Raw genomic sequence first — 8,204 nt, forward strand, 5'->3', positions numbered from 1 at the left:
GATAGGAAAATGCTTGAAGAAAAAAATAAAAAATAAAATACGTAAAGCAAAGAAATGACAGGAAAATACGTAAAAAAAATAAATAAATCAAAAGTAAAAGGAAAACAAAGAAAATAAATTAAAAGTTGACTCCGAACACTCACATGCACTTGCATTCCATTATCTTCTGTTGTGTCAGTGTGACTGAAAATTTTACAAAATTTGGTGTGATGGTGAAGTGTTTATATTGAAGTTTCTTATTTCTTTCAAATTTCTCCTATTTATAAGATCACAAAGATGGTCTGTAGAATGCTTCTTTCGTGCCACGATCTAATTTCTCTATTTTTCTCAGACTCTCATAACCCACGACCTTGCCTTAGACTATGAAGGACCTTATTCTCCAAGGTAGACACCCCACATCTTTGCTTTTACCTTGGTCTTCAAATCCCACATTCTGTAAAGTGCTTCCAGATAAAATCACGTGTGATTAGTAAACTTCGACTTGAGTTATTCTTAACTCGACTCTTCTCATAATCAATATTCTGCTCTTGTCATGGTCGAGTTTTCACAGTCAATCAAAATTTTGTACTAACAATAGTATAATATAAAAAATACACGGCATTAATTTTTATACTATAAGGTGTTTGGCATGTCACATACTTGTACATTATTTTCAAAGTAATGAAATAATTATATTCTAAACAACAGTTTGGAACACTAAGAGTTTTGTTTTATTTTTTTTATTTATAGTACCTTTAACTTTCAGTATTAAGAATACACACACAAGCTAACCAAGGAACATTCTCATTCTAGAATCATGTTATTTAACAACATTAAGCATAGTTTCAAGATTATATAAAATCTAGTCTATGATAAATTCGTCATTGCAAGATTAAAAAAAGAAGAGAAATATATGGCTAGAAATAGTATCACATATGCACTAATAATGCTCATAATTGGAATAGATATTTGTTATGCCATTGTTGAATTTCATAATACTATTCCTGAATTACCTTCGACTTTGTCTTATTATGTTGCAATTAATGTTAAATTAATTGATTGTATAAAAAAGTGCAGGAGTAGATTTCCAACTAAATCAAAAGTGTTCCAGGAATGCAAAAAAAAATGTATCGACGAGTTTACACCAAAACCTCCCAACTGATGGTAAGTTATTGTAAATCATTTTGAATTTAAGTATCTTGTATATAAATATTTGATGTGATATATTCTCCATTCTTTTAACGGTATTCATAGACCCATTAATTATAGAGAAAGTATGTAAGGTGGTCACTCATTTACTTGATATAAAATACACTATGAAAGAGAATTCAAAGACATTTTGGTACTTGAAAAAAAAATTCTTCAATGATATAAAATAAATAATAAAAACATATTTGATTTTTCAATTATAGTTGGAAAAAAAAAGTTTTAATGCTTTTTATTATTCGAGTTTGAAGCATTATGTTTCTACGGTAATGGAGTCCAGTTTTAGTTGTGTTTCAAGACCTCACATTCTCTAAAAAATGCAAATATATTTAAGCAAATCAGATTAGGAGGTGATTTACATCGTTGATATACTTTTTCTTTTTGTTTTTTTTTTATGATGTAGTAAAATGTTACAAAATAAAATAATCGCAACAAATGTTGCACAGGGGGTCATTTCCAACAAAAAAAAGGGCTTATTCCAATCAAAATTTAATTTAATAATACTCTAATTAATGGAGAAAATTTTCAGATATATATTGAGTTGCAATTCACTATGCTAATTTAATTTAATAATACTCTAGTTAATTTTATAGGAAAATATTCATAACAAGTCCTAACATTTATTACAGGTTTGGTAGAGTGTGAATTTTAATAGATTTTCGAATGAAAGAAAGACGAGTTGAGCATCATCAGATTATTTGGAACTATTGGATGGTGCTGCTGATATTGGATATTTAATTTCAATACTTTTGTTTTCCATGTTTATTTTCTTATTGTGTGTAATTCAAATATATATGAGAGGGTTCAGCTATTCCGTTGTTTTTCTCCTAAAGCAATAGTAACTGCTTTTATTATAATAAAATGTTTTAAAATGTTATGAAATGAAATGAATTAAACAATATTCTGAAAACTAAATCAAATCGGCCAGTTTGACCAAATTAACTAAAAGTTGATTATCTAATTGGATTGATTAATATGAAGAATTGTTCTGAAAAAATTGGCTTAAGAACCGATCGAATTGATGATTAATTAGTAAATTGTCAGAATCAATCGGATTTTTTTCTGATTCAATAGTGTGTATATATATAATTAGAATTACTCTCTCTCTCCCTCTTTGATCTTTTTCTGTGTTTCTCTCGTTGTGACATCTCTCTTTGTTCGGTTGTGGAGTATTCGTCGCGCCGTTACCAACCTTCCTCCCTCGCCACCAGTAAGCACTATTACTGCAATTTTTTTAGTTATTTTGTTAATTTTATTTATTCTAATTTTTAAGATACTAAATGGTTGCTGATTTTTTTAATTCTAAGTTGTTGATGGTGCTATATATGATGTAGTGCTTCACTATATTGTGCTAGAATTTTTCTAATTCTGAGTTTTTATACTATTATTCTGATTTTAAGTTGTTTATGCTGATTTTTCTATTTCTGAGTTGTTTATTTTGGATGTTGGTTGTCTTATTCTAATTTTATGCTATAGTGTAGTGTTTCACTATATTGTTTATGGTGCACGTTATGTCTTTATCATTTACGTGCATTTTGATTTTTCTTAATTATAAATGTTGATGTTTTAAATTGTTTATGAACTTTAATCATAAATTATGGACAATAATTTGATAAAATTTTAAATTTTAAATTTAAAAATTTAAAATTATATATTAAATTTTAAATAATTTTATTTTATATTTAATTATACTGGTTAAAATTTGGTTGAATCTCTAAATTATTGAACCAGTTATTCTACAAATTCATTGACTGATTCGGTTATCGTAACTTTAATTTAGAATTAAATCTTATTACTAGTATATCCTAATTATAGAAATTAGAAATGCCTTTGATCAAGTATTTTTATTAACAAATTTAACTAAGTTTTGATTTTCGTTTATTCTTCTTTTTCTTATTTTTTTATTTTTCTCCACCTCCTTTTTTTTCTTTTGGATTTTTTTATTATTCTTGTACGTTATTTTTTTTCCCTTCTTTTTATATTTTCTTAGTTTGTTTGTTTTTATATTTTTAAAAAATTTAAAAAAAAAAAGAAAAAGAAAGACAAAACGGAAGGGATCGGAAAAAATGAAAATGAACAACAACAATAAAAAATGCATAAGAAAAGATGGAAATTTATTGATAATAAATGCAAAATTTTATAACGATTAACATATAATTTTTTAAAATAAACACAATATCTTGAAGACAATGCAAATAAAAAAAAAGGAAAGAACACAAGTTTATGAGACCAAAACACTTGAAAAATATTTTAGGTAACTTCAAAATAAATCTAATAAATATTTTAAAAAATTATTTTATCTAAACTTTAATTATATAACAAATTAATTAAAATATATAACTACTTTATACATTAAAAATATACAAAATAAATTTATTATATAATAATATATGAATTTAGTTTTGATATGTTATTAATGTATTGGATCTAATTACATAATATCATGTTAATAAAAATAAATACTATTATGATTCAGCTTTAAACAGGGCCTAGGATCATGATCAGCCCAAAAGCATTCTGCCTATGCAAGTGCCTGCCCATAGAAGGTGTCATTAATATCATATCCATACTCAATCTCATGCATTTCCTGCACAAATTCCTTAGGATTCTCCCTTTTATAGTTTTATTACCCTCCAATTACTGTAAGAGAAAAAGATAAATAAGTTTTTGATTTTTTTGTTTCACATATATTTTTGTTGAAAACTATTTTTCACTTTATTTTTTTTTAATGTGTATATTAGAGATTTTATGTACATGTAAATGGTTAAATTTGTGTTTAGATTGAGTTTTAATATGATATATTATTTAATTGAGTTGTATGAGATTATATTATAGTTGCATTGTGTATATTTAAAAAAAATAATGATTAATATCCATAGATACTGATATACAGCAGATTGACCTTCGAAGTTTAATTCTCAAATTCAGTTTGTACTCGTTTAAAAAGGGTAAAGATTCTTTAAACCTTCAAAAATAAATAACGGAGAGAATCTATAATATTCTAACCCAGTTTAGTTTTCATGTACAAATACATGGTTCTAAGGCATGTAGAGCTTGCATGCAAATTAAATAGGCACCCTATATCATCATCAACATCCATAGGTTATCACTTCTCGGCTTCCATGAGTTATGAGATATGTCATGCTTGAAACAACTTCATTATTTTTTAGATCAAATCTAGTTTTATGTTTTAAATCTAATTTTAACTTAATAATTCACTTTCTCTCTCTTCCAATCCTTCGAATTACTGATGAAACAATTTTTCTCACATCTCTGCCAAAAAAAATTTCTCAAAAAACATACATACATACATAATATATATATATATATATATATCATGTATAAAAATAAAAAATAATAATAAGAAAAGAATATATTTTATTAAAGCTACAGAATTAAAACATAACTAATTTAAATGCAGAAGAGTTACTGTAATTAGTAAAAAAAATTAGATAGTAAAAGTATAATTAAGTAAAGCTTATGAATCAAATTATAATTAATTAAAATTTTGAGATTAAACTTAAAATGTAAGTGTAATATTTTTGAAATTAAAAGATGTAAAAAGAATTTAAATAAAGGTTGAGGTAAGTGTTTTAAAATTTAATAATATAATAATGATAATTATAATAAAATGTAGAAAAATAATTTAGTAACCTAAACTCTAGGCACTTCTTTATAAAACACTTAGGGAAAGTTGGAGAAGAAGTTTATAATTGATTATAGTATTAAAAAAAGGTTAAGAATATCAAGAGAAGATATTAATACAACAAAAAAAAGAAATAAAATTACCAGAAGCAGGTTAAGCCCTAAAAGACCTAAGTGAGGCAAGTGAAAGAGAGTAAGATTGATTAAGATTATAAAAAAAATTGAGAAAGAATAATGATACATGAGAATAAAGGAGGGACGAAAAATAGATATCGAAGAATGTAATTGAGAAAAGAAATAAAAGAAAAAGAAAAACTAAGAGGAGTTATAACAATTGATGAGAACTAATAATTGAAAGGAACTGTTAAAGCAAAAGGAACAGAAAAATAAATTGAAAAGGATTTATAGAAAAGGAAAACTGAAAGGTAAATGTTGATTGGGTCTTAGAGCAGATTGTATAGTGGGAACACCTACAGACTAAGAACTGCTTTCTAGGGGTACACATATACGTAGAAAAAGGGCTAAAAGTTAAGTGATGTTGCTTCAATCATACGACTTCAAGTTAATTGATGTGGTTTCGGCCATACGACTTGTATGTAACTGATACAATTGGAAAGTCATATTTAGGACTTGTGGTAATGTCGAGTTATAGGGTATAAATCGACATGTAAGCACATGGACTGTATAGGACAGACATGTATCATACTTATTTGTCGCATATATTCCTTGATGTACATTTTGTACGTGTGTGTACTTTCCTTGTTGTATTCTATATTCTGTATTCTCTGTTTGTTTACTATTTTTTGTATTTTTTATTTATCTATTATTTTCTATATTTTATGTTCAAGTACGGTTATTTAGTAATAATAAAGAATTAATAAACTTAACTAACAATCCCAACTTTACTAAAAACCTTCAAGTTCTTATCCCCTTTCTTTTCCCCTTCAGATGGAGCACGGGTGGCCCAATAATGATGTATGATCGTGTGGAGGGGTGATACATGATATCATACATTTTGACGACGTTCAACTTGGCTCAAATTTTGAAGACCTAGAGTGTTACTCTCTCGCCTTTGTAGTTTAGAGGGACTAGGGGATGTCACATATATATATATATATATATATATATATATATATATATATATATATATATTGTAAATAGTAAATAACTAGCTACTCCCAGTGATGTTAATCAACGTGTGATGTATGTACATGAAAGTTTTTATTCTACTTTATTTGTTATTATCTGTGATTTTATCTTTGACTATTTTTGCTTATCGAACCAAACATTTTCAAGAAAAAAATTTTCCGGCAAATTAACTGCGCTTTAATAATGAAACAGACTCATATAATAAATATTAGTTACTAAATAAGAAAGTAAGTTAGTAACGCTTAGCTTCTAATGTGATCATAACATGCTAAAAATTGGGTCGTTAAAACTCCCCAAGGCACAAGAATTTTTGTAGGGACCACCTTGAATAGGGACCTGATAGCGGCAATTTTTCCCTTGGAGACAAGGATGGTGCAAAATTCTCCAGAGGTAGATACAGGGACCCGAGCAGGGATCTATGCCACGTCCCTGCTAATCTCCGATTTCATAAATTTACTTAATTGTCCTTAATAATTTATTGGGTAAAGTATACTTTTTTTTCCAGAGTTTTTTATATTTTTCAAAAATACTCCTAATGTTTAATTTGATTCAATTTTATCCTTATCATTTGAAATAAGTTTTAATTTTATCCTTATTGTTAATTTTTTAATAGTCAAACATTAATCATTTTTTTTCTAATTTTATCCATACCACTCTACACCACTACCCCTTGTCTCCTCTTCCTCTCTCTCCTAAAACACATTTACTGTCATCATCCCTCACCACCTCTATTACCATCCCTAACATACACAACTATTGCCTCTCTCAAACCACACTGCTGCCATTACCACCGACAATAACAACACCACTTTTCCAAGACCACCACTCAAGCCATACCGCCACCGCCACCTACAACAACAACAACACTTTTCTCATCCCACCTCTCAAACCACATTACCACACCACCACTACCACCCACAACAACAATAATTAAATTTTTAATTTAAAAATTATTCAAATAAAATTTGTTGGAGAAAAGGGAAAATAGAGACATAGACAGAGGCAATGACAGAGAGAAGAGGCACAACAATAACAGAGGCAAGTCTTGTAGTAGCTATCATCACTGAACTCAAGGTAGAGATGCATGAGAGTAAGGGAGGATAGAATACACAGAGGAAGGTAGTGGAGGAGAGAAGGCGAAAGAGGTGAAAGCAAAGGAAGAGTAAGGCAGAGTAAACATTGATGGGTAAGAGAGAAAATGGCAATGAAGGTGAGGGAGAAGAAATGGAGGAGGTGCGGAAAGAAGGAGAGAAAAAGATGGTAAAGCTGAGTAAAATAAATTGAAGCATCCAGTAGTCATGTAAGGGTAAAGGTGGGGTAGATTTGGAGAAAGAAAAGGTAACATTAGGGTTAGAATAGGGGTAAAATTAGAAAAAAAATATTTGACTAACATTTTACTGTTAAAAAAATTAACAAGGGTAAAATTGAAACTTATTTCAAAAGATAAGGACAAAATTAAATCAAATTAAACGATAGGAGTTTGTTTGAAAAATATCAAAAATATTAGGGACAAAAATTATAATTTACCCTCATTTGCATAACCCTCTTCAATTCAGATTTCAGAGATCACCTAGCCCTAGTGGGTAGTGTTGCGCCATCCATACCCTATAATACATTACTCTCCATCCTCTCTGCAGCCACCCCCTCACCATTCTCCATTCTCATCACACTGTCACCCCTCACCCACCACCCGTCACTATGCCATCATCCTGCACTGCGTCGTTCTCTCTCCCGCAACATTCTTTTTCCTCTTCGACGGTACATCCATTCTCCTCTCCACGATTACGCTGTTATGTCGATTCTCCTCTTGGTTGCCACGTCACCCCAACTCGACTGATCTATGCTCTACCTTGCCGTCGCATCCCCCCACCGCGTCAACTCGAAAGAAGTTGTCGTCGACAGCATCGCCGTTGCAGCCGCCAATTGTCCCTCCTCCTCCACTTTCACTTGACTTCAAGTTTGATACTTTTTCCCTCTCTGTAATCTCATGCACTTAGGATTTATCCAAGATTAATCCCATTTGGTGCAGGTGTTATCTATTGTAGGTTGAACTATTGTATGTTTTGTATGCAAGTATGCAAATTTCACTACTTACATTTGTTATATATAGAATATTATTTATGCAATAATTATGCTTAGCTTGGATTTCACTTGCTATTTTTGTATAGGATAGATAGTCACAACTCTATTCCTATGAAAAATAATAATCAGTCAGAATTAACACA

The 8,204-nt window shown here is 29.2% G+C and overlaps 1 long non-coding RNA gene across 1 annotated transcript; it reads left to right on the forward strand.

Annotated features, from left to right (window-relative positions):
• The first annotated feature begins 708 nt into the window (after positions 1-708).
• Positions 709-3,994, forward strand: LOC140183756 (uncharacterized). Its single transcript, XR_011879698.1, has 3 exons — positions 709-1,143; positions 1,815-2,395; positions 3,662-3,994. It is a non-coding gene; the product is annotated as an uncharacterized lncRNA (long non-coding RNA).
• The last annotated feature ends 4,210 nt before the right edge of the window (positions 3,995-8,204 follow it).

Source organism: Arachis hypogaea, chromosome 3 (genome assembly GCF_003086295.3).
Source record: "Arachis hypogaea cultivar Tifrunner chromosome 3, arahy.Tifrunner.gnm2.J5K5, whole genome shotgun sequence".
Classification (NCBI taxonomy): Eukaryota; Viridiplantae; Streptophyta; class Magnoliopsida; order Fabales; family Fabaceae; genus Arachis; species Arachis hypogaea.